The sequence below is a fragment of the Dipodomys merriami genome, unplaced genomic scaffold (genome assembly GCF_024711535.1).
Source record: "Dipodomys merriami isolate MVZ:Mamm:240054 unplaced genomic scaffold, mDipMer1.0.p SCAF_30, whole genome shotgun sequence".
NCBI lineage: Eukaryota > Metazoa > Chordata > Mammalia > Rodentia > Heteromyidae > Dipodomys > Dipodomys merriami.
Window position 1 is genome coordinate 17,391,082 of NW_027204493.1, and position 26,887 is coordinate 17,417,968.

The following is a 26,887-nucleotide window of genomic DNA, read 5'->3' on the forward strand; positions in this document are numbered from 1 at the left end:
ATTTTTCTCTTAAAGCCATTTGAATTTTAAGATAGCCTATTTTAGTCATGGCAGCTTCTTTAGCCAAATCAGTACCTTCTTCAATGACTGGACTATCTAGAAGCCAGTAATTTCGAATATATTCATCTTTTTGGGGTGTGCTTATGTGCCAGTACTAGGGCTTCAACTCAGGGCCTAAAATATATCCTTAGTTTCTGGCACTCTACCACTTGACCCCTATCTCCACTGCCAGATTTTTGTTGGTTAATTGGAGAAAGTCTCATAGACTTTCTTGCTCATATCTCAGCCTCCTGAGGAGCTAGCATTACAAGTGTGGGTCACTAGTGCCTGGCTAGATATATTAATCTTCAGGAGACCTGTACACACCAACTAGACAGTGCCTGTGGTGTTGTTTTGCTTCAGATATATTATCACAGAAAACATCTAAGTGATTTTAATAAATTCATGTTTATATTCCCAATGTTTATTACAATTCTGATACCAACTATAGAAACTTAATAACCATTTACTAGATGAATTTTCTATGTAAGGACTTCAATATCTACTTTAAGGATCACAGTGGGACTATGGTCATGTGGTCACTCAGTCCTGCTCTAACTCTCTCTTCTGTTTCGTCTCTTGGTGCTGGTCCTGAGGCTTGAACTTAGGGCCTAGGCACTGTCCCTAAACTTTTGTGCTCAAAGCTAGTACTTTACTTCTGAGCCATAGCCCAGAGCTGAGCTGAGGACTGAACTCAGGGCCTTGCCTGGCAAGTGCTCTTCCAATGAGTCAAATCCATGACTCCAGCATCTCTCTTTCTTAATACAAATATTATCGCTGCAAACCTGGTAAGGAGGATTCTATTATGTAAATACCTGATAAAGCTGTTACAGGTACAGGTCTATTACAGTGGCCTGAAGAACCTCAGACTTGCTAGTGTATTCTCTGATCAGATGGGAAGCAGTGTCCCTGTTTTATTTTTAAAGTGTCTTTGATGCTTTCTGAATGGATTTTACCAAATATTCTGAATAATGTCTAATACTTTTGATGTCAATTCAGTTTCAACTCAATGGTATGGGGTGGGAGTAAAAGAAAAATACAGGGGATTAGATGGCTATAGGTCTGTAGGTTCATTTCTGGGTTTTCAATTCTATTCCATTGGTCCTGAGGTCTGTTCTTATGCCAATACCAAGCTGTTTTGCCCCACTTTCACTATATTTGATGTCAGTATAACATGTGGAGGAGATGGGGACAAACAAGTCGTTTAAGGATTCAGGTGGACCTGTTGCAACAATGAGAAGTACAAAATGTCATGTCAAAACCAGCTTTACAATGTCGGTGTGGGGGTGGGAGGGGGGTATAATTGGATGGGGGGAGCGGGGAGGCTGGGAAGGGAGGTGAAGGGTAAACAAAGGAGGAGGCTGCAATGCTTGGTAAGAAATGTATGCATTATCCTGCCCATGTAATTGTAGCCCCTCTGTACAGTATGTTCTCAAATAAAATAAAATAATATTAAAAAAAAAGAAAAATACAGGGGAGATAAATAATCCATCAATGATGCAAATCATTTAAAACCATACATTTACATTTCTCAATGAGGAATGAAGATTTGCTATGATCTCCAAATGACCACTGTTATAAATATGCTCTCCAAGAACCACTGAGTCACAATGATGCACATGAGAATAAAGAATCATCTCAACAAGGCAAAGTCGACTTCTGCAGAAGGCTGCATCATCGGTCAGAAATCTGGCAACCAAGCACATAGATCAGGTAGGCTGCTTCCTTATATATCCCTTTCACAACAGACCCTGCCTCTCTGCTCAGACTGGCTGAACACAGGTTCACAATCTGCTCATGATTGGCTAACCTGAATAGGGTAAAATCTGTATAAGGTGACTTTGAAATAAAATTAACAGTATACAAGTAATCTTAAAAGATACCCACACACTCTGCCATTTCTTGTGTCTTAATTTTATCTTGAAAAGAAATCAGTTTAAAACAAAAATCTTACATTTCATGTATGCATTATCCTGCCAATGTAATTGTAACCCCTCTGTACAGTATGTTCTCAAATAAAATAAAATAAAATTTAAATTTAAAAAAAAATCTTACATTTCAAAAATCCTTCCTTATCCCAAAATGTTTCCTCCTTTCCCTAAAGGAGCCAAGCCACGAGGCCAAGGCTGGGACTTCGAAGCAAAATACTTTGACAGAAAAGATAGTTTTTCTCATACCACCAACTAAAAGCTGGCTTGTAGAGCTGTGGTTCAGGTGACAGGGTTCCAGTCTTCAGCAAAAAAGCTAAGGGGCAGGACACAAGCCCTGAGTTCATGCCTCATAATCAATACAAATAAAATTTAAGGCCTAAGTGATCAACCAATGATATACATTAAGTTTTCTTTTAAGACCAATGAATTATTATTTACAATAGAGAAGAGAAAGTCTTCAAATGAAAGAAAGGGTAAATCATTTTATATACAAAATTAATTTCTATGCTACCATGAAGGTATCAAAATTTTCTAGAGTCCTATATGATGTGGGAAAATGTTTATTAAGAATGCTGTTTCAGGGCTGGGCCCCAGTGGCTCTTGCCTGTAATCCTAGCTGCTCAGAAGGCTGAGATCTGAGGATCATGGTTCAAAGCCAGCCTGGGCAGGAAAGGCTGTGAGACTCTTATCTCCAATAAACCACTAGAAAACTGGAAGTGGTGCTGTAGCTCAAAGTGGTAGAGTGCTAGCCTTGAACTGAAGAGCTGAGGGACAGCACCTTGGCCCAGAGTTCAAGCCCTATACCAAACAAACAAACAAACAAATGCTGTCAGGAGGACATGGTGCTATGTACCTGTGATTCCAGCTGCTCTGAAGGCAGAATAAGGAGAAATTCAAATTCCAAGTCTACCCTGCAAAAGACAGCAAAAGCCCGCCTCAAAAATGAAAACAAAAGGTCTTACTACATGGTTGAAATACTTGAGCAGTTGCCTAGCATTTGTGAGGCCATAGATTCAAAATCTAGTACTACAAAAAAATTAAATCCACAATGGAGAATGAAAATAAATACATATGGTGTCTTCATTCCTCTGGCATTACAATAGTGGGCCCATTACATGGTCCCTCACTTACTATGGTTCAACAGAAGAGTTTTCACACTGACAGTGGCTAAAAGGCATATTCATAGTGCTTTTTACTTTCACTAGATGATTCAGCAAATTGCATAAAATACTGTACCCTTTACTAATATAAAGTAGGCTATACATTAGATGATTTTGTCCACTCTAGACTAATAATACGAGTGCTACAAGCACATTTACTATAAGATAAACCTAAGCTATGATATTTGGGAGCTTGTATGCATGTATTGTCTTTTCAAATAGTATTTTCAACTTACAATGGGTTTATTGAGATACAACAGTTTTAAAATGAAGGTAAATTTGTATATGGCAATAATAATGCTTGAAATATTCAACGTCTGTGATCCAATATTGTCAGATCCCTATTGATAGACAAACATGTTACATATTTGCCTATCTAAATAATTGGGATGTATGTGTAATATATAAAGCATATACATCTGCTTTATATACAATATAACTGCTTATGTATTATATGTGCTTTTATATATAATATATGCTTTTATTTATGTGGGAAATAAACGAACATGTTTAATGATGTCTATCTCTAGATACCAGATTATTTATAGTTTCTAACAGGCACTTTTCTAGAATTTCTAATTTTCCTACAATGAGCAAGTGTTTGTTTTGCAGTGAGAAAAACATGTGCTGTTACAGAATAATTCGGTGTGAAACTCTTTTTGGAAATACATTTAGGATGCAGAGTGCAGCCTGCCTGCAATAAGCACTTTGCTGACAAAGAACCCTCTGAATCAGCCTCCCAGCGCTCCCACTGACGGTAAATTTGGTGATAATTGTGCTGTCAGGACCTCCAGCTCTTAACTCCACAATTATGAGCTTGGTACACAAGGACATGTTGGAAATGGGAGGCAAAGCCAGCTTCCTCCAAAATAATGGTCAAAGCAAATGTGTGCTTCTGCCCAAAAAGGAAAGTAACGTGGCTGTAACTGGATATTGTAAATAAGTGGTCAGAGAATCCCTAAATAAGCAATATCAAATAAGCCTCCTCGTGGTGTATTTTTTTCTTTCCATCTGGGATCCGTGTCAGGCTCACAGACATGAAGGCTGCCAGGAAACTGTTATCTGTTTACCTCTAATTTATATTTATAACTCTACAGGCTAGGGATGGGAGAAAATGTTTCTTTAAGAGAAAAAATAAAAACTGGTAATGAACACTCTTGAGTTGGTTTTTTTTAACCTTGCTGAACAAAAACTTCTACTTATTATGTAGTTAGAAAACCTCACTTCATGGAAACTTCACTTTTAATTGCCTGTATGTTTGTATTGGAATCGTCTAATTCTGACTCTGCCTTTGGATAGATGTCTTCACCTAGGCAGAGTTAGGCCACACAGCTCTCTGAAGTCATAGGAGAAATGGTAAACCAAATATGGAGCAGTTTGGGGTATATTATAAGCATTGGATAAAAGTCAATTTGATTCATTTTTTCCTTCCTGCGATATGAGTAAGAAGATTTCAAGTATGGCAAAATTATTTCAAGTAATACCGGAATATAGTCCCCAAAGTGTGTATGTGTGTTTGTGATGAAGCATTATGTGTGTGGGTTGTTTGATATTTTTAAGGCTGAAATAGTAACTGGTATGTGCTTGAGCAGGTAACAAAACCTTTGGAAATCTTTTATCATCTTGGGATTGTATTCAAGTGAACATGCTCACCAGTCAAAGTGAAGACAATGCATTTCTTTTGGAGAGTCAGCTTTGTTTCAGTAACATAGTCACATCAATTCAGAAAGAAACTGATACTACTGTTTCTTTTACCACACCAAGGAAAACCTCTGAAAAGGTTCTTGAAAGCCAATGGTAACCAGCATCTTTCAACCTCTGTTTGGCTTTACTATAGACTCTGTGTATGGCTGGATTATGAATTAAAAAGTGAGTTAGACGTTACAGATAATATTTTAAAACAAAAAAGAAACAGAACAATATGGGCAATTGTGTACTCCTTATTCTAATAATAAGCCATAAAGGAACAAAAAATAGACAATTCTATTAAGCCTCTGATCTCATTAAATAACCAAAACAAGTTTCTTAACTTTAGTCAAAAGCAACTCTGATCTCAACAAATCTGATTTAAAAGCCAACACCACATGGGGACTAGATTAACCTTAGGTGATATTTTTACCCCCCTAGAAGTTCCATAATCTTTATGTAGCTCTTCTTAGTATTTACAAAAGGGGGGAGGGGAGCCAAGTATGAAAATCTGCATGGTGTTCCTTGCTGAAAAGAAGTCTGCAGCACCCTGAATGTCAATATATTAATAAAAAGAGAACACCCAGTCAACTTATTAAACAACTTGGAATTATGGTCCTTTTTGTAGTTCCAGATGCTGATCTCCATCAAGATAGCATGAGATTGTTTTATTGCTTTGTCAGAACTCTAAATCTAAATATTTGCAATAGTCATGTAAATACTCTACCACCATGTAAATACGTATATGTATATGCACATACGTGAATGCTACAACATAATCTGATTTCGGTTTATGGAAGCTGTTATAGTTACAAACCATGCATTTGTGTCACACATTGTGTCAGTAAACTTCCCTCCCCACTACATCTGTGTACTATTATGATATGACTTCTTCAATGATGTCATAATCTTAATTTCATTTGATCATAACAAGAACCACAGTCTCATTGAAATAAAATGTGTCTGCCATGAGACTAAGTTAGTGGCTGTGAAGGCTGCTGATTTATAGGAAGATTTATTCTCCAACCATGTTAGCGGAAGTAATCAGTGACATATGTCATTGATGCTTGTTAAATTATGAAATGTTCTTCCTTTAAAGGGCACACAGTAAAGTTGTAGTTTTTAGAAGTTGTGTATTTTCAGTGTTTGTAGGCACTCTTTAATAAGCAAGAAACATGTGTTTACTGCACAAAACTAAGAACTAGGAGGCTCTGCCCACATTCACTCAAAGCCTTTAAGGTCCACTTTACACCTCATTCCCTCTCTATCTCTCTGTGTCTCTTTCTGTCCCTGTTCCTGTCCCTCTTCCTCTTTCTTTGTCAACTTCAATTTTCCAGAGTCTCAGCACCGAATGTATCACCAAAAGTGGAGTTAAACAATTGCTAAGTGCATAGGACCATATATAATAAGCATATCAAAATGAACTCCAAGAATTGGAAACAAGAGGTTCTTATTATATCCTGTATGCAGTTATTTCTATTTTTTTCTGTTTTAGTTTTCTGTACCCTTTGTCTTGTATATAAGCTTATCTGATCCATGGAAGGGAAAGGGAATCACAGAAACAGCAGGACAAAGGATGAACAAATGCAACAATGATAATCACTTGACACTATGTTTGAACTATACAACTTGTGGGGAGAGAGAAGAAGGAGGGGTAAATGGGATAAAATGAGGGAGGAGGTAACAGTGTTTAAAAAGAAATGTATTCATCACATTCCTTATGTAACTGTAATACCCCTGTTCATCTTTACAATAAAGATATATACATATGTGTGTGTGTGTGTGTGTGTGTGTGTGTGTGTGTGTGTGTGTGTGTGTGTTAGGATGGGGTTAAGATGGGACATGTGACTGGATAAAATCCAAAAGTTAGGCTGGGAATGTGGCTTAGAGGTACAGTGCTTTCCTAGCATGCAGGTAGCCCTGGGTTCAATTCCTCAATACCACATAAACTGGAAGTAGTGCTGTGGCTCAAGTGGTAGAGTGCTAGCCTTGAGCAAAAGAAGCTCAGGGACAGTGCCCAGGCCCTGAGATCAAGTCCCAGGACTAGCTCACAAAAAAATCCAAAAGTGGTTTTTTTGTTTGTTTGTTTGTTTTGTTGGTCATAGGGCTTCAACTCTGGTCCTGAGTGCTGTTCCCCAGCTCTTCAGCTCAAGGTGAGCACTCTACCACTTGAGCAACATGCCACTTCTGGTTTTCTAGTGGTTTATTGGAGATAAGAGTCTCACCAACTTTCTTGCCCTGGCTGGCTTTGAACTGTGATCCTCAGATCTCAGCCTCCTGAGTAGCCAAGATTACAGGCTTCAAAAGTTTTAAAAAAATATATTAATTTCTTTTGGAGGTACTGGGGTTTGAACTCAGAGTCTCACACTCATTAGGCAGATACTCTATCACTAAGCCATGAGACCAGCCCATTACTGCTTTAGTTTGTTGTTGTTGTTGTTTTATAGGGAGTTCACATTTTTGCTGGGTCTTACCTCAGCTATGGTCTGCTGAGCTATGATCCCCTGTAGCTGGGGTTACAGACACATGCCATAATGCCAGCTGTTGATTGAGATGGGGGTGGGGGTCTCATTAACTTTTTACCAAGCTTGTCTTGAACTTTGATCCTATCTCCACCTACCAAATAACTAGAATTACAGGTACTTGACACACACCTGACACAAGAGCTTTTTAGAATGATAAAATTTGAGGTGTACATGTTGACTGGAAGAGTTAAACAAAAATAGAATGCAGGCTTAAGATGTTATTGATTAAAGATCAATTGGTTATATAGTAAGCATTTCCTTAAAGAGAACAACAACTGGATGACCAGCTGGAATAGCCACAAGTTCTACACCCAACTCTCCTCTCCAGTGTCATCCCTTATACTTCTCCTGCTCCTCTGGCTTCTCTGTGGCCTCTAGAAACTATCATGTCTTAAGCAGGAGCAAATTTAGAAGCCCAGCGTTATCTCACTGGATCACATTCACCTTGAACACAGTTCTATCTCTGATGACTGGCGCCTTCTTTAATACTTGGTGCCTGCCTGTCTCCCCAAGATTCCAGTTTATGTAGAGAAGAGTTCTTTCCATCCCAGAGCCACATGCTGGGGTATAGACATTTCTGTGCCACATGATCCAAATCAATGATGCAAATTCTCCCTTCCCTCTACTTTGTGTATGGGGGTGGGGGGGGGGAGTTAAGGGTAGCAGGTGCTAGTGAATTCTAGGGATTGAACCCAGGACTCTGTGCTCTTCCTTGGCTTCTCAGCTCAAGGTTGGTGCTCTACCAATTGTGCCACAGGTCCAGTTTGACTTTTTGCTTGGTAACTGGAAATAAGATTCTCATGGACCGTTTTGGACAGGCTAACTTAGAACCACAATTCTCAGAGAGTTGTCTCTTAAGTACCTGGGATTACAGGTATGAGCCAGCAGCACTGAGCTGCCAATATTAATGGACAACATATTTCTACAGGTTAAAAAGTGGATAATCCTCACATAAATACACCTATATAAATATGTATATATATAAGATGTACACATATACACATGTAGATATATGTATACATAAATATCTATATATGTATCTAAATATATATACATGCATGTAAACATGTATATATCTATATATATACAAAATGTTTATATAAATATAATTTGTTTAATAAGCTATAGTATATTTTTGTATTACTAGTATTACTAGGCTAAAACATTATCTGTTTTGTAAAACAAACTGAAAAGTAAAATTTGAAAAGTCAAGAAAAAATGTAATTGTTTCACACCCAGCAGACCCCAATAAATTATCTTGCCCAATATTAGCAATGTTCTAAGCATGCCCTTCCCTGGGCTGCTTGTTAGATGAGAACTGTATATCAGAAGTAGTTTCACTTGACCTACCCTTCATGGAAATGTTTTTGAAATACATATGAATAGTCTTCAAACAATTATTTTACTAAGAAAGTAATCAGAGATAAGCCAAAGTTTCATGTCACATTAGGTCAAGTTAAAGATATTTCATGATTGCAATCATGACAAAAAATTTTAAGTATATCAAGTTAAGTACTGGGCTACAAAAAGGCAACAAAAAGGCAAATGCTTAATTTATGAGGTATTTTCAGGATGAGATATTTTGCATGGTACACAAGCTATGCATCAAGTAATAATTGAATGAGACAGGGAAATGTCTGAGAACATGCTAAGTCTTACTTTTGTGTGTGTGTGCAGGTACTGGAGCTTGACTCAGTGCCTTATCATCTGGCTTTTTGGCTCAAGGCTGGAACTCTACCACTGGAGCCACTCTTCTAGTTCTAGAAATCTGCTGATTCATTAGAAGAAAAAGTCTCTCAAATTTGTCTGCCTGGGCTGGTTTTGAACTCAGATCCTCAGACCTTAGGATTAGAGGAGTGATCAAAAGTACCAGCTCTAAACTTGTATATACTAGTGAACACACATATGTAGGTATAAAATATTCTGCAGCAGTTTTTCTAACAGATGGTACCCAGCTTTCCTTTCTGTATTTTTTAAAGAACCTAGAATATACCCAACCTATTTTTTTATAATAATATCTGGGAGTTATCGTGCCTTAATTGTAAATGTTTTGCAGTTTATTTGACAATTTTAAGATTATATTTTCCTATTTGACTAAAATATAAGGGAATCCTCAGCAACAGAATGTAGTTAAAACCCGTGTGATACTTACATTTTTATGTTTGACTAGAGACAAACCACGACTGTGCTGCTCCTTATTTTGTTTTCAAGTCAGATGTGCTCACATTCTAACAAGGTTTGAGGGAGACACATTCACACAAGCGTGTGACAACGCAATCATCATGTTTATGAACATGAAAAGGATCTGCTGCTTCTTATTGAAAATGGTTTCCTAAGGCAGATTGTTCCAGAGCCAGTATGTAGAGGGTCTGAGGAAAAGCATGGCTCCCCGCCTTGCATACAGGTGAGCCAATCTTAGCAATCCTCAGCCAGACTAAACAAGTGTCACTCTTGTCCTCTGTCTGGACCCCTTGTCGACCTCATTCTGTCCTAACTGAGGAATGAATCAGTATCATTACTCGTATTGCCTCTTTCAGATGAAGTCATAGGATAGAAGGGACTGAATAAAATCTAGAAATAGAGAAATACCCAGTGATACCCTTGCTGTTTCCTTCTTCACTGAGCTCCTTTCCGCCCAGCATAACAATGTACACAGTGCAGACTCACCCCGCCCAGCCCAGGCATGGTCCTTCGCAATTACAATGAGATCATAATCGCCAGTCAAGTCACATCCTTCAATCATGTTATACATAAAAATGTCAAAGATGCTTGGCTTTTTTTTTTTTGGATGAGGGACTAAACCAGGCAAATGTGAGGTTGTTAAAACACAAAATTCTTTGTTAGCTTGGTTGACATTTGACAAATGAATTACTAGCTGCTTCACAGCAGCAAAATCTGTATTTAAAAAATGCTCAAATCAGTCTTTCCATCCAGAAATAATGGTCCAGGCTAAAGGGAAAATATATCCTGATTTGCAAAGCATACCTTTTATGATGTAAGGTATCTCCATATTGAGGTGAAATGAGATAAAATAGTGCTTCTCTTTATTCACAACCAACTCTGTACATGAACTTGTGTGTGTGTGTTGGTTTTTTGCTTTGTGGTAGTAATTGGTGGCTTGAACTCAGGCCCTCACACTCTTGGTTGGCTTTTTACTCTAGACTAAAGCCCTACAACTTCAACCCCACCTCTACAGCCAGAATTTTGCTAGTTACTTGGGGGAAAATGTCTCTTGGATTTGTCTCCTTGGACTATTTTGAACCATGATCCGATATCTCAGCCTCCTGGGTAGGTGCAATTACAGAAATGAGCCACCAGCACCCCGCTTGTACATGAATGCTTTAAGAAACAATTGTTACAAGCAAGTTAATTGGATGTACTATGTGTTCTGGAGCATCTTACTGACTTCATAAGCTGTCACCTTCCAGCTGCACAGTCCTATCTACACCATACTTCTCAAGCGATATCTAGATGAGGAAATAAAATTTCTCCATCCACCATTTTATTCCTCTAAAAAATGACTTAAGTATAGTCTTTTAAATTCCTGATAAAACCAAATGGTTTTAGGTTATTCCTAAAGATTTAAGGTTTTTATATTCTTTCCTTTTTGATGTATTTTAAACTAAATCTCATATTGATGTCTGACATCCTATTTGTTTTCATTTTATAGGAAGATTAAATAAACTGGTTATGTTATTTTTCAAAATCAGATTTGGTTAATGTATCTGAAAAGCAACAACAACAGCTTGAAACTTAAACCTTAAAAGGAAAAGTGAAATATTCTTCCTCTAACTGGAAATTATTTTCTCAAGTGACTCTACAGAAAGCATCAGTCATAGGAGGATTTGATTCTGAATGCTCCCTGAATGAATGAATGGCTACAGAGTGAACACAGCAACAAAGCAATGGAAACTTGGCTCTTCTCTGTCCTTTAATAAGGCAAGGAAATCTAGCCAGAGGCAGAATGTGGAATCCACTAGTGCATATCTTAACAGATTTTGTCTTATATAGTAAAAACGAAAGTAAAACAAATGCTTGTCCAGCACAGATAAGATCAAACTCAAAGCCTTTTCAGAGCTACTTGAGGATAGTCTATTGAAAGTCCCCAACACACAATAGTTGGAGGATGAATGAGAAATGAAGTCTTCAGACAGCCGCTCTGTTCCTCCCTACTGGCACCCTTCATGTCTAGTTCACACTGTGTCCTTTTTTTTCCTCAATTATGGGGTGTACCTGGCTGTTCCTCCTTGTATATTCTTTTTCCTTTTTTTGTTTCTTGACCTTTGATGTGGGTTGATTTGAGCGCAACATTTGAGAAACAGCATTTTAAAGGAAGAACTAAACAATGTCTGGTTTTAAAATGATACCTTGGCTCTTAAAAGATAGGAAATCAGTCATTAAATATGTTCCCTAACAACTGAAAATGACGTCAGTCTGGGTTGATGGCAACAAGAAGGGTAGTGTAGTGCCAAGCACCACACACTGCAGGGTGATTGAAAGAAGAACAGGTTAAAAAGCCCTTGGCCTGACCAATCAACCAGAGGAGGCCAATGAAATGTATTTCTTCTTTTTCACATGAATCAGTCATATGTTCAGCTGAAAAATTAACCAGTGTACATAGAAGAAATCCTCCAGATCCCTTCTACCTTGGATATCCAAACCTCTAGCCAATTCTTCTCCAAAGCTAGCCATTTAATCATCATCCGGAATGCACATTCAGACATTTGGCAGTGAACATATGTATCTGAATAGAGTGTCTGTAGTATTTGTAGGTGATATAACACAAATATTATGTTTTAATATCTTCATTGAAGGCCAGGAACCAGTGGTTCATGCCTCTAATTCTGGCTATTCTGGAGGCTGAAATCTGAGGATCCTGGTTCAAAGCCAACCTGGGCAGAAAAGTCAGTGAGACTCTTCAGTTAATCCCTAAAATGTCTGAAATAGAGATATGGCTAAAGTGGTAAAGTGCTAGCCTTGAGTGGAAAAGCTAAGGGACAGTGCCCAGGCCCTGAGTTCAAGTCCTAGGACCAGCACAAATGAACTAAAAACCTTGTGTTTAAAAATATATCTACAGGGCTAGGAAGGTGGCTCAGTGGTAGAGTGCTTGCTTTGCATGATGAGGCACATGAGCAGAAAAAAACAGAAGTGGCACTGTGGCTCAAGTGAAAGAGCACTAGCCTTGAGCTGAAGAGCTGAGGGACAGTGCCCAGACCCAGAGTTCAGGCCCTACAACCAACAAAAAACAACAAGAAAAACAAACTCTTCTCTCTCTCTCTCTCTCTCTCTCTCTCTCTCTCTCTCTCTCTATATATATATATATATATATATATATATATATATATATATATATATATATATATATATATATACCATATATACCTACAGTAAATTAATAATGATAAGATTTTTCAATAAACTGTTTCTGTTGTAAAAAGAAGATGAGATTACAATTAGGAAAACAGTCAAACATGGTGATACCTACCCACCAAGTGAGCCACAATTCTACTATAAGATTAAATTTCAATGAAATGACAATCTATCACCATACAAAAATTTACATAAAGATCCAATGAAGCATAGTGCAAAATGGTCATAAGGAAAATAACCAAATGTGTATCAACTGATGAATAAAAGAATATGATAGAATTCAGTATTGTTTGGCCATAGGAAAAAATGAACCTTGGAACAATGGTGCTTGCCTATAATCCTAGCTACTTGGGAGGCTGAGGGTCACAGGTTGGAGTATGGGTCACATAGCAATAACCAATCTCAAAAATACAAAAACAAAGTAGCTTTTAAGAGAAGAAAAGCCTATGAACGCTACATCAAATGACAAAAGCCAGTCACAAAAGTGTATTATATGAAATATTCAGTTAAAGGAAATGTGAAAGTTAAAAATAATGATTCAGGGCTGCAAAGGTAGCTCAGTGGTAGAGTGCTTGCCTTGCATGCATGAGGCACTGGGTACAATTCCTCAGCAACACATAAGCAAAAAAAGTCGGAAGTGGTGCTGTGGCTCAAGTGGTAGAGCACTAGCCTTGAGCTGAAGAGCTGAGGAACAGCGCCCAGGCCCAGAATTCAGGCCCTATGACTGATAAAATGAAAGGGGGGGGGGGAGAGGGAAGGAAGGAAGAAGGAAGGAAGGAAGGAAGGAAGGAAGGAAGGAAGGAAGGAAGGAAGGAAGGAAGGAAGGAAGGAAGGAAGGAAGGAAGGAAGGAAGATTCATAGATGCCTAGGACCACAAGAGATGTAGGTAAAGAGTGGGTTGGAGGATGACGATGATGGTTGTAAATTGCAAATATGCCAAAAGTCAATGAATAGTAAACCTTCTACAAGTTAATAACGGGACACATGACTCATCTCAATAAAACTCTCTTAGAAAACCAAGAGTCTTCTCCATGTGTCAGCATATGCTTTCTGATGAAAACTGGAAGCTTTACAGCAATGAATGTGTAGATATAGTTCTTTGATGTAAAAAGAGGGAGGAAATAGAATTCACATTCTCATCGTTTGTATTTCCACAGGCCCTAAGGGAAACACCAAGAAAGCTACCAACAGTGGATGTTTGTGAAGCTGAGACCATCTTTTCTAAAGATAGCCCTAGTGACCATCACCTGGTGGACCATCATCTGAGGGCCCTGCACACCTGCCTGAGCGAGCCTCCTGGGCCACACACTCACCACTAGCATCGCGTGCTCTTCAGTCCTCGCTACACTGATGGACACTCATACACTTTCTTTGGTTCCATTACAAAAATGTCTGTAGAACAATTATGTGCACATGTATTTGTACCTAACCACTAGTATTAAAAAGAAAAGCTTAGAATCAAGTACAAGTGGGTCATATCTAAAGTCTTATCGACTCAGGAGACAGATCTTAGGAATGTGGTTCCAAGCCAGCCTGGGGAAGAAAGTCCATGAGGCTTTTTAAAGTCTATAATTAAAAACCAAAAGAAGCTGGCAGTGGAGAGGTATGACTTAAATGGTAGAGTATTAGCCTTGAGCAAAAAGACCAAGCAAAGAGTGCAAGACTCTGTACAAGTTCCCAGTACTGGAACTAACCAAGTATTTAAATATTTATAGACTAAAGACAAAAATATAAGTAAAGTTCAAAATGATATAACCGAAGAATGTCCCTTAAATTTGTTGACAATTGAGCAACTATAAAACCACACAGTATGGCTTAATCACAATGTCTGAGAAAAATGCATCATTTTTTTTAAACAAAGAGCCAATGAGAACCTGAGATTTTTCCATTCTCTGTAGATAAAACAGTAAAGACAACAGCACAATAAGTTCTTTAAATAAAAAGAAATCTAGATTAAAAAACTAAATGGTTTTTTCTATATCAGCTATAGAACTTGAGAAAGAGAAGTTGCTTTTTAATAGGCATGAATTTATTTGAATTCATTATGTGCTTCTTCAAATGCAGCACACATACAAAATGACCTTTCAGCCTCCAAGTAGGAGTCTCAGAATAAAAGGATGAAAAGAATGTGTTTCAATTAAGATAAACATCAAGTACTAAGATCCAGTTACATACTATTTAAATTCCTAGAAGAAAAATCTGTTGACAAAAAAGAATCCACAAAATAAAAAGACAACCAACCACAGAAAATATCAGGGATGGATCACAGTAAATTAGATAAAGTTTAGTGGTACGAAGTTTCAATAATGCAAGGAGATGTTACTGTTTATGGAACATAGATCTATCCCTCCCTTTCCTTCCTTTCTGGCTCATTTTAGAGCTGTTTTTAAGGGACTGCATTGTTATTTGTACTTAAATAGATATATCTGGGCAGAAAAAAACCCTTGCTACTCCCTAAGAAATAGTAGATATTAACTAAGAAATAGTACTCAGAAAAATGTAATAATTGATAGAATGATACAGATTTCTATTTAGAGATAGGTTGTATATATGTAAATATATGTAATTATATACATATACATATACATATCTTTAGTGAAGGTTGTGATGGTGAAAAGATTACAGGGTGACATATTTCATCCTAGAACATAGTTCCATTATTTTTGTTTGCCATACTTCCTCTACTTCAGTTAGGGATCTGGAGCTCAGTTCTGCCTTCTGCAGCTGGGTGACTGTTGTGCAGGCACATCATTACCATCAAGTAAAGGTCAGTCTTGCATCTTTGGGGAAGACTACTCCTTAGCAATTGGTAGAATTTTCCTTAACCTCATATACATATATTTATTAAACAAATTTCAAATATAAATTATAACTGAATTTCAGTCATAGACACATAGGAACACTTAAATCTACTTGTCACTCACAGCAAGAGTGAATACATAAACACGTGTCTGGTGGATGACTGGCTATTTAAAGTCCAGGTATATGATCTTATACCCAATAAAAACGTTGTTAGGGTCTAGCAAATCAACTCTTTTCAGGTCTTTTTGTTTTTTCAGTTTGTGGGACTTGAACTCGAGGTCTGGGAATTGTCCCTGAGCATTTTTGCTCAAGGTTAGCACTCTACTACTTTGAATCTCAGCTCCACTTCTAAATTTCAGGTGGTTAATTGGAAAGCCTCATAGCCTTTCCTGACTGGGCTGGCTTTGTACTGTGATTTCAGATCTCAGCCTCCTGACTAGCTAGGTATGAGCCACAGACACCCAGCTTCTGAGCAGCTCTTAAGCTTTTTGTAAAAAGAGAGAGGTTGGTGCATAGCATCCTCAGGGGTACTCTTTTTCCAGAGAGCCTGGCCATAATATGCTATTTAGAAAATGATGTATATAGATATATAAATGTAATGTCTACATATGTTTATACATATGTAATGTCTATATATGTTTATAGGTATACGTCTATCTATTTATTTAAGGCAATGTCAAATAGACTTTCATTTAGATTTGGCTAGAAATAGCACTGAATATTAAATTAAGTATTTAAACATTAAATTAACATGAATGTGGAAATATTTCCACATTATGAACAGATTAAATTATGAACCAATTAAATCAAGATGTACATATGTGCATTTAGATTAATTTTCAAATCATGCAATAATTAGGTTTTGCCAAGAGCTATGATGTTATTTTTAACTAAATTACTACTAAATTACATTTCATTTGTGAAATATTTATGTCATATAATATACCACATTATAAATGGCTAATATTACCCCTTTGTATGGTATTTTCACAATAAAAAAATCCAAAAAAAAGGCTAATATTCTTATAGTCTCAAGTAGCAACTTGTGTGATAAGTCACAAAGACAGAAATTTAGAAACATGAAAATGCTAATAAGAGTTTTTCACTTTTAATAATAATAAACTGAGGGCTGGGAAGGTGGCTCAGTGATAGAGTGCTTGCCTTGCAAGCATGAGGCCCTGGGTTCGATTCCTCAGCACCACATATGCAGATAATGCCAGAAGTGGTGCTGTGGCTCTATTGGTAGAGCACTAGCCTTGAGGTGAATTGCTGAGGGACAGCGCCCAGGCTCAGCGCTTCAGGCCCATGACCCACAAAATAATAATAATAATAAATAATAATAATAATAATAACCATAATAGTAAACTGATATTTATTTGCTTAAAAAATCTAAGAATGAGAAAGGATGGGAAGGGGAAACAAAGGAAGAGGCAACAATGCTTGATAAGAAATATACTCATTACCTTGCTCATATAATTGTAACCCCTCTGTATGGTATTTTCACAATAAAAAAACAAATCTGAGACACTTCATCTCCATGGAGGGAAGCTGGATACAGTGCCACAGTCTGCCATCCTAGCAGTGATGAGAACCCTCACATAGGTGAATCAAGGTTCAGGAATACTCCAGGGTAGAAAATGAAACTTTATTTTCAAAATAACCAGCAAAAGACAAGGCTGGAATTGTGGCTCAAGTGGTAGAGTACTAGTTTAGCATGCAAAAGGTCCTAAATTCTAATCCCAGTACAGCCAAAGAAGAAAGAAAAAGAAAATGCCAAGTGCAGAGTTTAAAAGGATGAATCTCTGTAATTCATACCAAAAATTACTAATGATTTATAAACAAAGTTAAATTGCCAACAAAACAGAAACAGAAGGAAAAAGAACTTCAAAAAGCTACACTAATCACTTAAGAAGGAAGGATGACAGTTATAAAACTAAGGGGAGAGGTTCAAGTCAGAAATTAATTTAAAATTCAGAAACCATTATTTTAAAACACAGTTTATAACAAGAGTCTTATAATTTCTCATGACTACTCAGTAAAGCTTCCCAGGAGGGTGAATTTCTCCATGCATTGAAGAGACCTCACGTGCCAGATGGGCTAGCTTCCCAAACTGTTAGTTCCAAGCTGGTCCTACAGATGTGGAGCTGGTAACAAATGCACAGATATGTGCAGATGTATGACTGGGAGGCAAGGAATAATGTAGTTCATTGTCAAAGTCTGATAATAATTTGATGTGCTGCTGGCAAACAGGTTTTCCATTGCTTCTTGGTGCCCTGATGTGGAAGTTGTAATCCTTCCAGGGCAAGCCCTTGAACTGAACTGTGAGGGAACATAAATGTCATTTGCTTCCGATTTCCTTCATAAAATCTAGTCTTTGGCAATTTTTTCAAAAGTTTCTGTTTGCAAAATGACCTCACTCTGATTAATGCAGTTGTAATGACTCATTAGCATGATAACAGAGGTTACAACTGCACAAATCTACAGTAATAGTAGATCACATTCAGTTAGATAGCCAGCAAACAAGCTAGTAATAGTGTGTGAAGGAAAAGTTTATTCCCTTACTAGTAAAACTGACACTCAAACTGTTTTTTTTTTTTAAACTTTTTAACCAGCAATTGACTGGGATACATAAAACTGAGATTATCTATGAAGATAGATATATTTTACAAGTATGTCAAACATTTGTTTTGAGTTATTTTTGGTTGAAATTCCTTTCTTTCCAGCTATAGTTGAGTACCTTACTGTTGTACTCTTTCTGAGCATTCATTAAAATGCCCACGTTGATATATTTTATCTCTAAAAAGTTAAAACCTAAATCCACCTAAATAGAAATCTGTTGATTCTAAAATTTGTTTAAATAAAATAATTTTAAATATTTAACTTGGCCAGCATAGCCTTACTAGGAGCTGATTGAGGAAAATATATATTTAGAATGAAAATATCTCTTAATAAAATGGCATAGATTTCTAGACACTATCCACCCTCTCCCTAACCCCCCAAAAAAGGGGGAAAAGAAAAGAAAACGTTTCCTTAGTCCAGAGAAAATACTTTGGTATGAAGAGTCAAATATTCTGAATGTCTTTCAGAATGACTACACCTCTAAATTCAAATAGTGATTTTTTTAAAAAAAGTAATATTTTTAAATTCCTCTATTTGCCAGTGGATTTCTAAAGGCCATGGACACACTTTCTAACTCCACATACAGTTTTCTATGTAAAACATATCCTAAGGATAGAGTCTTTGATAAAACTAGAAATCCCATAGTACACAGTACTACTTGCTTTATGGTTTTTTGTTTGTTTGTTTGGTATACGGCTTGAACTCTGGGCTTGGGCACTGTCCCTGAGCTCTTCAAGGTGAGTGAGTGCTCTACCACTTGAGCCATAGCACCACTTGTAGTTTATTAGAGATAAGTGTCTCAGGGACTTTCCTGCCTGGGCTGGCTTTGAACCACGATCCACAGATCTCAGCCTCCTGAGTAGCTAGGATTACAGGCTTGAGCCACTAGTGCCTGGCCTGCTTTATGTTTTGTTTGCTTGTTTGTTTGTTTTGCCAGTCTTGGAGCTCAGGGCATGGTCACTGTCCCTGAGTTTCTTTTGCTCAAGGCTAGAGCTCTACCTCTAAAGCCACAGCACTACTTTGGGCTTTTTCTGTTTATATGACACTGAGGAATCAACCCCAGGGTTTTCTGAATGCTAGGCAAGCACTCTACTACTAAACCACATTCCCAGTCCATGTGGGTTTTGTTTTTTTTTTAGTCAGTCATGGGGCTTGAACTCTGGGCCTGGGCGCTGTCCCTCAGCTATTCAGCTCAAGGCTAGCACTCTACCACTTGAGCCATAACACCACTTCTGGTTTTCTGAGTGGTTTATTGGAGTCTCATGGACTTTCATGCCCAGGCTGGCTTCGAACTGTGAACCTCACATCTAAGCCTCCTGAGTAGCTAGGATTACGGGTGTGAGTTACTGGCTCCTGGCATATGTTTTATATTTTTATTTTACTTTATTTGTATTGTCTATAAATAGCTGTAAAAAGGGTGCTCAGTTCAGCAACTCAGCTTAAAAAACTATGCACCTTGGTAAATGTCACCCCTCCATCATTTTCTCCAATCTTTCCCAAACAGTCACCAAACTGCTAAATTTATAAAGATGAGGGTTTTTCTAGTATGTAGCACCAATTCATGGCAATAGTTTTTCTCTCATGCCTATTTCTTTGCTATTTACTGCTAAAGACCTTACAATTAATGAAGTGTTTTACATTACCTTCTAAATAAGGGTAGAATATCATACCTATGTATATAAAGTTATCAAATGTAATAAAATCTTGATAGAGGCATGTCAGCCAGTATCCAGCTTTCTTTCTTATCCTTTTTTTTTTTATTTGTACCTGTCTTGGGGCTTAAACTCAAGGCCTAGGCACTATCCCTGAGCTTCTTTTGCTCAAATCTAGCACTCTATCACTTGAGCTACAGCTCCACTTCTGGCTTTTTTGGTAGTCCAGTGAAGCTAAGAGTCTCTCAGAGTTTCCTGCCGGGCTGGCTTTGAACCACGACCCTCAGATCTCAGCCTCCTGTATCCCTAGAGTTACAAGCATGAGCCACCAGCTCCGTGCTCAGTTTTCCTTTATTGTGCCTTTTATGTCACCTTAGAAACACTTAATTTATATACATTTAGACTATTTTAACACAGGATTCATAGAAATAATTAGTACAACTTTGTTCTTTTTTTTTTTTTTCCAGTCAAGATTCAGCAAATCTTCTGTGATCTCTTTTTTTCCCCGAAGGTGGTTAACTCCACCCTCAATTATAACTCTTAACCCGATGTACAGTTGCTAATTATGACAAGGTAATGGTTTTACACATTCTTTAGTAACTACTCAGAATAAAATAAGTATATACCAGAGTCTGGGGAATGCTACTTGCCTCCTCTCACTCATCCACTGCTTTCTCAACAGTAGTAGCCCCTATGGGCAGTGTAGCTCATTCTGAGGTGACATTCTCAGAATCAGGAACAGACCTAAGCTGCTCTTGCTTTTTTGCCCCTGGAGAAAGAGTCTTAATGGGTAAGTAAACTAAACAGAAATCAACCCAAGGTTGTGGTTGAATAAGGAAGATGAGACTCAACTAGAACCCATGAAGAATGTTCTGTAAATGTTCTATAAACTACAGACCTATGAATAATGATCTGTGGATAATGGTCTATGAATTATAGATCTCTAAATAATGGTCTGTGAATTACACCACCAAGGAACATACTTTAGGACCAAAAACAGAAGGCAATTTGACAAGGTAGGGAAGCTTGGTAGAGTTACTTCAGTAAGAGTGAACAAACAGGGGGCCATGGGAAGGAAAACTACACCAAGTTCTTACATGAGTCCACCTAAGGACATTCTTTAGGCATGGAGCCACTAAACTTTTTGCCTACTTTTGTTTCTCTAGAGGATTCTGGCTGATTTTCAGATAATTACACTGATGATTTTTTTTTAGCTTAAAACTGACCATTTCTTAAGTGTGACGTTTGCTTAACTAACTCACCTACATAGAGGGGTGACTTCTTTAAATCCCAGTGTTAATTGTGATCCATCCAGAACACCTAACCTGAGAGAAATGCTTCCTTCTGAGATGTGCTCAAGAAAACTGCCTTATGGAAAAGAAGCCATAATGGATTTAACCAGTTTTCACAATTAGAGTTCATTTTACACTTTCATTAAAGTCATACCGAATATAACATTTCCTGCACCCTCACAAGGAAGTCAGCACTGAGCTAAGCACTTGAAGGTACACATTTATAATTTAAAAGTATGTGATGGTTTGAAATTCTCTTATTTGCCACACAACTTTGGCTTCCTCATCTGTAAAATGAGGACTAAGAAAGATGAATGTCTCACAGGATTTATATGAGGACCTAGTGGGATCATCCTTCACAAACATACAGTCTAATTCCTGGCACATGGTAGCCACTCAATAAAAACAGGTTGCAATTACATTTTTTTATACTAAAGAACATAGTAGGGGAGGGGATTCAGGATTTTAAAATATTACATATAATGTACATGATAGTCAATGAACATTATGAAAAAAGTAAACTATGTAACTTACAGGTAGGGAGGAGAGGTAGAAATAGGAGAGAACAAAGGAAGAGGTGACACTGAGAAGCATTGTACTCATAACCTGACTTATGGAATTGTAACCCATTGTACAACTACTTAAAAACAATGATAACTTTTTAAATGTAAAAAATGAATTAAACAATAATGAATTACAGCTATTAATTCACTATGTAAATTTTTATTTATTATTATTGTTGTTGTTGTTGGTCATGGGGCCCAGCTCACTATGTAAATTTTTTAAAAGTTTAATGACCTCAGTTCAGTTTTTGTACAGGGTCTTAATCATCATAGTGCCTTGAATTCCTTTAGGGAAGTTTCTGGGGTCTCAGCCTCCACAACTCTAATAAGCTTCCAAATCAGTTTCTTTCTTTGTTGGAGAAGTCAATAGAATCATTATGGCTAGTTAAGTAGTTCAGTTAATTTCATAGATAAAAGTTTAAGAATTATGTTAACATAGCTCGGGAGGCTGAGGTCTGAAGATCATGGTTCAAAGCCAGCTCAGGCAGGAAAGTTTGTGAGACTCTTATCTCCAATAAACCACTCAGAAAACCGTGGCTCAAGTAGTGGCGTGCTAGCCTTGGGCTGAAGAGCTGAGGGACAGCGCTCAGGCCAAGAGTTCAAGCACCATGACCGATAAAAAAAAAATTATGTTAAAGTCCAATACAAATTATAATAGGATGGATTTCATTCATTATCTGACAAACTCATTTTCACCTATCCATTTGACCCCCAAAATTCATTTTTTTGTTTAAAAGAAATAGCTTCCTAAGAAACCTCTTTCTACCTAAGTATCATTTCCAACAGTCTTGATTCTATTTAAAGAGAAATGCTAAAGACTAGCAAAACTTTGCTAGCCGGACATTGGAGTCTAAGTGGAGAGAATTAATTATAGATTATTCTCTATGGTATTATCCATTTAAAGATTATGGTTCTGTAAATGGGTCAAATGCCAGATAGGAAGAAACAGTGCCATTTATAGTGTGACCAGAGTACAGGAGTCAGGAACTAGCTTGATCTCTAAGGGATGAAGCTGTGTCAAAGTCCATGTCTATTTCTTGACACATCTCTAGGGTCCATCATTGAAGGCTTGTATAAAAAACCTGGGAGAGAAAGCAAAAAAAAATACACAGGAAACATTTTCCTAGATATACAGGTTAAAAGGAGAAGTTAGACCTATCTAAGATATGAATGAAAGGTCTAGGTAACAGGGTAGGCCAGGTATAATGATACAATTTTATAATCTCAGCACTAGGGAGGCTAAATCAGGAGGATGAAGGGTTTGAGGGCCGCCTACACGACATAGTTAACCCCTATCACTGTTAAAGAAAAAAAAGTAGTAGCCTGCTAATTTTCTTTTATAATTATAATATCATCCGCAGAACCACATGTGGTCAAAGCAGTTCAGGGAGTACAGAAATGCAAAGAAGACAACGAGTAGCAACAACACAATGGAATTAAATATTAGGACAATCCAGCACCTTTCTCAGCAGCATCATGATTCTAAAAGTGTGTGACTTCTGTTTTTGCCTGATACAGTTGCAATGGAGATGAAATGGATTCAACTGTTAGTGCACAAGGTTAAATGTCTTTCAAACAGCAGATGTTCAACATATTGTGGTTATCATAATTATGAAGTAACTACTCCAATTACTCCAACAGTTTTAGGAACTGCTGTCCCAAGTTAGCTGGTAACCCAGCTACCAATCATCTGCCTGCTATCCTATGGACAAAGTTGCCAGATCAGGGGAAACATTACAAACAGCAGAGGTATATTACATGTCAGAGTCACCAATGATTACAAGTTGACACTTTTGACAGTGACTTATCCTAGCTAGAGCAGTATTAATTATATAAATTCCCCTTGGGGGCTCATGCCTATCTTAGGTATTCAGAAGACTGAGATCTGAGGATTGAAGTTCAAAACCAGCTCAAGCAGCAAATCCAACAGACAGAAGTTTATATCATATTGCAAGGGAATGCTATCATAGATACTAGGCATTATACTCTTCCAGATTCGACATACATGTATTAACTAAAGGCTTGAACTTCTCAATTTAGATGTATGATCAACAGGATACAGAATTAGATCCAATGGGGATACCTCTTTCTAAGAAGTCTGAAAACTTACATGCTGAAACTATGCCTACTAAAATCTTCTCTTTTAACAAGTCACATTGGTGCCACTTATTTTGACAGTTTCAAGTGAATAATTTTAAATACAAGATGCAAAGAGACCAACTATCAGTGTGCAAATGCCATAAAAGGGTCTACTTATCTGACTCATTAGATCTGCATCTGCTGATAACTAGAGCAAAATAGGTTAAAATTTAAGCAAAGGGGATTAGTAGTAGATACAAACAAAACTTTCTTGACTTGTGGGTTCAGAATATCAGGGCTGTTTTCTTTCTTTCTTCTTTTATGAGGAAGCTTTGGAAGCTGTGATCTTTGGAACACAGCCTTCACTAGATTCCAGTTTTTGGATTTCCTGTCCTTCTTCGTATATAGTGGACAAAGGGAAGGATTTATAGCCTACTGCCTTGACTAGATGGCGTGGGGCTGAAACAGAGGGAAAACATTCTCCAATTCATGAGCACTAGTGACTCACACCTGTAATCCTAGCTACTAAGGAGGCTAAGATTTGAGGATCATGGTTTGAAACCAGCCCAGGTGGGAAAGTCTGTGAGACACTTCTCTCCAATAAACTATCCAGAAAAGGCCAGAAGTGGCACTTTGGTTCAAGTGATAGAGTGCTAGCCTTGAGCCAAAGAAGATTAGGGACACAGTCCAGGCCCTGAGTTCAAGCCCCAGGACTGGCAAAAAAAAAAAAAGTATTAGTGGCAACTTTTGCCCACAAGTTGGCAGTGAGATTTCACAGGGTCTGGCAGTGGGTGGTAGATATCTAGTTGAAAATGGGCTTGACTTCTTGTGTTGATCTCTCTTTAGTGTCTTTTTTTATACCTAGTCATACTTCTCAAGCTCTCTCCTTGAAATCTTTCCCTTGTATTTTCCTAACTTATTTTGAAGAGCTACTTAACCTTACATCAACTTATCCCATTCATGGCCTCTCCTATAACCAAGATGCTTCTAGAACAGAGTCAACCCCATTAGGAGGCTGTATAATAAAAACTTAGAATGTATTTCTCTCTTGTCATGCCAAGAAATGCATCTATAGGATGATAGATGCTCCTTACTCTACATTCTTTATAATCACTTTCTAGTTTAGGTCTAACTTTGACCACAAAGCTAGACAAGCTCAGAGCTGAGACATAGCCCAGGTTCACCCTCGACTACATATCTCTATATAGTTACATTCAACAGTAATTCACATACAACCTCCTATCTTTTTGCCCCCGTGGAACTCCAACCCTTCCTGCAGGCCCTTTTCCTTTGAGAAACATGTTGCTTTGGGTTGAAGTATACTTTACTACTACTCTTCCCTTTCTAACACATCTTCAAGCCTGTTGTTCCCTTAAGAAAGTTGATCTTAGCCTTAGCTCCAGTGGCTGAAGCCTAATAGCTTTCTAGCTACTCAAGAGGCTGAGATCTGAGGATCGAGAATCAAGGCTCAAAGGCAGCCCAGGCTAGGAAGTTCATGAGACTTCTATCCCCAATTAACCAGCAAAAAGCTGGAAATAGAAGCATGACTTGAGTGGTAGAGCACCAATTTTGAGCAAAACTCCAAGAGAAAGTGAGGGGCCCTGAGTTTAAGCCCCAGTAACTCTCTCTCTCTCTCTCTCTTTCTTTCTTTCTTTCTTTCTTTCTTTCTTTCTTTCTTTCTTTCTTTCTTTCTCTCTCTCTCTCTCTCTCTCTCTCTCTCTCTCTCTCTCTCTCTCTCTCTCTCTCTCTCTCTCTCTCTCTCTCACACACACACACACACACACAATCTTTTTGGAAGGGCTCCTATGAAAATTTATGTTGGATTTTTTTTGAGGCATAAGGATTGAGAAGAATATTACTTGAGACAATATTATCTAGGAATGTTCATCACCAGTGACATGATTTAAAAAAAAAAGAAGAAGGAAGTTGGAGAATGCCACTTGAAATGGCCAGATTAAGACAACACTTGCTTCTCAATTCAACACCAAGAAAGCATTTCTGCACAAATCACCATGCTGGATTCCTGAATTGTCAGTTATATTCTCAAATTCAAAGAGCAATCACATCCACCTCCCAAACAGGTCGAAAATAAATCTGCAAAAAGTGAGACAATGAGTAAAAGCTATTTGGTATTATAAAGTCATTTGTGATTTTTCAGAAGTGAAAAAATGTCCCTAAACCATAAGTCTCATAAGGGAGAAACATTTGAACTGTTGGTATTAAACGTCTCAGAAAGTTTCACTACCTGTTGGTTTATTTCAGTCCATACAGGGATATGGGAAGCAATGATGACTTTCTACTAGTTTCCTAATTGAGTGGGTTTCAAACAATATTCCTTAGAACTAGAGAGCCTTTGTATTTATTTTTATGTCTTTGGTGATACTGAAGTTGAACCCATGCCTTCCCACATGCTAGACAATGGTCATAGGGAATTTGAGAGGCACTGAGTTTGAGAGGTATTGGGTTTAGAATGGGGGCAAACATGCAAACTCTGTACCTGTTTTGGTATTTTATGCATATTTACATGTTTATATACATATATTCCATACCTCTTTGTATTTTCTAGAAATGTTATGTGCACGCATAAATTATGCATGTACTTTTATTTTCAAATTTACACTCACACACATACACATTTAGATCAAATTCCAAGTCACATTACATTGACTAAAAAGGGGGGTTCCACTGAAGAAACATATCTAAAATTCACTGTTCTATCTTATTCCTTTTCTTTTTTTTCTTTTTTTTTTTTTTTTTTTTTTTTTGGGTCCGGTCGTGGGGCCTGAACTCTGGGCCTGGGCACTGTCCCTCAGCTCTTCAGCTCAAGGCTAGTGCTCTACCACTTGAGCCACAGCGCCACTTCTGGCTTTTTGCTTATGTGGTGCTGAGGAATCGAACTCACGGCCTCATACATGCAAGGCAAGAACTCTACCACTGAGCCACCTTCCCAGCCCTATTCCTTTTCTTTTACACATGAAAAATCTTAACTATAGAGATGCAAGGTGCATTCATCAGAGACAAAAGACAGTTCATGTTAGCCCTAGAGGCAGTAGAGAAGACACAGGGCTTCTTAAAAGGAAACGTGATTTATTCCTTTAAAGAGTAAGCTTATTTTTCAATGCACTGTGTCCCTCTACTTACATTTTGTGTGGGTATGTCTGTGGCAGTG

General features: G+C 37.7%; 1 protein-coding gene and 1 pseudogene across 10 annotated transcripts in view; both read right to left on the reverse strand.

Moving 5' to 3' along the window:
- Pde4d (phosphodiesterase 4D) overlaps positions 1 to 26,887 on the reverse strand; it is a 1,379,127-nt gene that overhangs the window by 237,408 nt on the left and 1,114,832 nt on the right. The window lies entirely within an intron of this gene.
- LOC138840829 (small nucleolar RNA U13) lies at positions 9,551 to 9,646 on the reverse strand (annotated as a pseudogene).